This window comes from Cyprinodon variegatus, unplaced genomic scaffold, assembly GCF_000732505.1.
Source record: "Cyprinodon variegatus isolate N-32 unplaced genomic scaffold, C_variegatus-1.0 Scaffold459, whole genome shotgun sequence".
Classification (NCBI taxonomy): Eukaryota; Metazoa; Chordata; class Actinopteri; order Cyprinodontiformes; family Cyprinodontidae; genus Cyprinodon; species Cyprinodon variegatus.
The window spans coordinates 115,354-118,659 of NW_015150912.1; the positions used below are offsets into that span (position 1 = coordinate 115,354).

The window sequence follows — 3,306 nt, forward strand, 5'->3', positions numbered from 1 at the left end:
TATATATATATATATATAGTTCAAATTTGCAATTTGCTTCCCTTATACAGGGGACAGAGCTGACATGTCGGTAGCTTTCATCAGATGAATACAAGTTTGAACCTTTGTTCTGAAAAATTGAACATCTCAACATGGTGGTGGAGGCATAATACTGTGGAGAATTGTTTTGTCTTAGCAGGGGAATGGAAGCTTATCGGAGTTAATAAGACGGTGAATGGAGAAAATCTACAAAATTATCCAGATAGAATACATGTTAAAGTTTGTGATGTTTGTCATGTTGTCGGCTTCAACTGTTCAACAGTTTATTAATAACACAGAGAGACGTGTGAGTTGCTTTGTTGTCCTGAAATGTTATCATAACTTTGTAATTGTTAATAGACTGCAACCCTGCAGTATCATCCCTGAATCGCATTTAGAATGAGCTGCAAATGCAATCTAAGAAGATGTGTCATAATAATTGTTTCTTTTGCTAAATGGCTTTTTCATCCTGTATTTCTCGTTTTAACCGAAGGCCCCTATAGCGCTAAATGGGTTGTCAACACGGAGATGAGGGTGCTTTCAGCGTGGGTTTTTTTTGTTAAAATGTATGTCGTTTCCGTGCTTATTTGCAGACAGGGATGGTTGTGCAAAGACAGTTTCTTTTTTTTTTTTTTTTGATGGATGCACATGTTAGATGTCACATCTGCCTTTACATAATAAGAGAAGATGAGGAGGAACAGCATCATATGTGGAGAAAGAAAAATGTGTATGTCACCAGTTAATGCTGGATTATGAGCACACTAATCTCTTTCTCACTTGTGAACTTGTAGAAACAGATGTGTGCTTATCAAACACGCCCAAATTCACAAAGAGAGGTTTGAGAAAAATTCTATCTGGGGTTATAATTCATACAGATCAGAGTAGATTTTATAATTGCATGCACTTACTTTAAATAACATGCTTTGCTGGAATTTACAATTGTGTGATTCAGCATCAGTAATGATCTATGCATTTGTGTGTGTGTGCAGAGCAGATCTTGGTTAATTCCCTGTTTATATTAGTTGTCATTTTTATAGACAATGAGTTTGTGTGCACTTGAAGGAATGCAAATAAAACAGCAGAGAGCATAAGAGACACAAACTGAGACAGTAAGACAATGAGAGAATGAGGAGAAAATATATATGCAGAAGTAATCCTGCCCTCTGCGCTTCATGTGGTTAAATGTATTGTTCCATTTCTTCACAACAGACCTCAGTGTCTCGCCGAGCATTAGAGCACTTAAACCGACAACCACATCAAAGGCCTGTTTTGTAGGAGACGTTATTCTCCCAAACCCATCGGTTGCTTATTGGATGCAGCTTAATCCATCTTAGCAGCAGTTTGCTCATCACATATTTAGGCCGAACCTTACCACCCACCTCCGTTCCACATGACCTTAGGTCACTGACTGCATGCTGTGAAAAATGGCTTTCATGGTGTGATAAATATGCTTTTTTTATTATTTGTGCAGCTAGTCCTTTGGGCTTCAGTTGTTAGAGTTGCACAATGTATGAGACCAAGCGATTTGTCACATAAGGAAGCTTGGTTTCCATTGTCTACTGTGACTATCAGTTGTATAACGGTTTGGTGGGAAGTGAACAAGCAGCAGACATTCAGGCTCCAATCAAGAACGTGTGTCAGCTGAAACTACTGTTGGTCATAAATTTTTTGCTTTTTTTGAGATACTGAAAGTGACAAACAAGGAAATTAGCAATCCGAAATATCTAATACCAGCTTAAAAGTGAATTTTGTAAGAATATTTGATTGAAAGATCCAACTTTTTCATTTATATATACATATACCTATGTATATTTATAAATGTGTATACATTTTATTGTCTTTGATACATTGAAATGCATCATTTACCATCACTACTTTCCCATTTTTACTTGTTAAGGCGAGCTCAAACAGAATTTAGATAGTTTTTCTTTTTATTAGTGAAATACTGTCTTTCTTTAACCTATGCAAAGGATGCCTATGGACACGTTCGATTAACTTGAATCAGACAGCTCCGTTAATTCATTCACTGTGTATAAATCCACTGTAGAGACAACTGGAGGACAAACGTAAAATCAAATAGTCACCTGCTTAGTCATTCTCTGGATTTCCCTGAATAACTCCTTTACATTAGTGATTGTCATGGGAGGACTTTACTGAGCCATTAATCTTTCCTGTGAGAGAAAACAGTTTTTATTATGCAGTCCTTTTTTAATCTTACTGGAAACAGCACTTAATATAGAGCTCTTTCTTCATGGGACTCATTCATCATCTGGAAAAACTGTACGTTTAAGATGGCAATGCTAAATTCTGGTCATTTTTCATATGCTGGTGTAAATATGACTATGTGGCTAACTTAAACTCCTTTGGTGTTGACGGAGAGCTGAAAGCAAGTTTGATGAATAAAGAGAAAAAGAAGTTTGTCTCTTTACAGGTAGTCATGGCAAGGTCCAGCCAACGGTAGCTGGTGGAATGTAAGCTCTTAGTGTGAGACGTGACTACTTCTAACCTACTGGAGCTTTTGGCTTTGACTTGTGTTGGCATGAAGCTGGGGAAAGCCATGGAGATAAGCAGACAGTTAACTGCTATGCTCTTAGTGGTTGATGAATCCTGACAAGGCTGCTAAGGGTCCACCAGAGAGCGCCAACCCCTTGAGGAATACTTGTTCTAAAGATTTATAGAGGTAATCAAAAGCAATGTCTTCTCCACCCACCCATTCCACAGTTGAAGACGCAGTGGTCCCCTTCGGGTGGTCGGCCACAGTCAAACTTACCGATAAACAAATAATGATGCAGAGACTTAATCACTGAAGGGACATACCACGTACACAGAATGAACGCAAAGTACATATTACTTGCAATAAAACTGTCTGCATAAGTCATCCTGATCCATTCAACATTCTTGTTTTATGGGATCTGTTTAATTTCAGCTCGTCGTTAAGTTCAAGCTCCAAACATTGAGTTCTTAGAAACATTTTGTTTTGTTTACTTAACTATCAAATCTACTAAATTGTTGGCGCTATTGCACACATTTATCACTTGACATGTCTGATCTCAAAAGGAATCTGCTTCAGCAATTTATCAACCTTTTTTCAATGATTATGATTTAAAATCTGGGGACAACAGTGTTTCTTAATCTAACCTTTTCATTCAGGCTATTTATGCTCCTAAGCCAAGGCTTTTGGAAAAATGGATGTGATAAAGTTTACTCTAGTCAAATCGGACTAAAATCTAACCATTTGGCCCATATGTGAAACGGTATATAACTTTTCACCGCTCTCTTTTAACGCAC

The 3,306-nt window shown here is 37.5% G+C and overlaps 1 protein-coding gene across 1 annotated transcript in view; it reads left to right on the forward strand.

The window, feature by feature from the left end:
- The window catches only part of LOC107094039 (fibulin-1-like), a 50,323-nt gene that overhangs the window by 36,194 nt on the left and 10,823 nt on the right, over nt 1–3,306 (forward strand). The gene's annotated exons all lie outside the window — the stretch shown is intronic.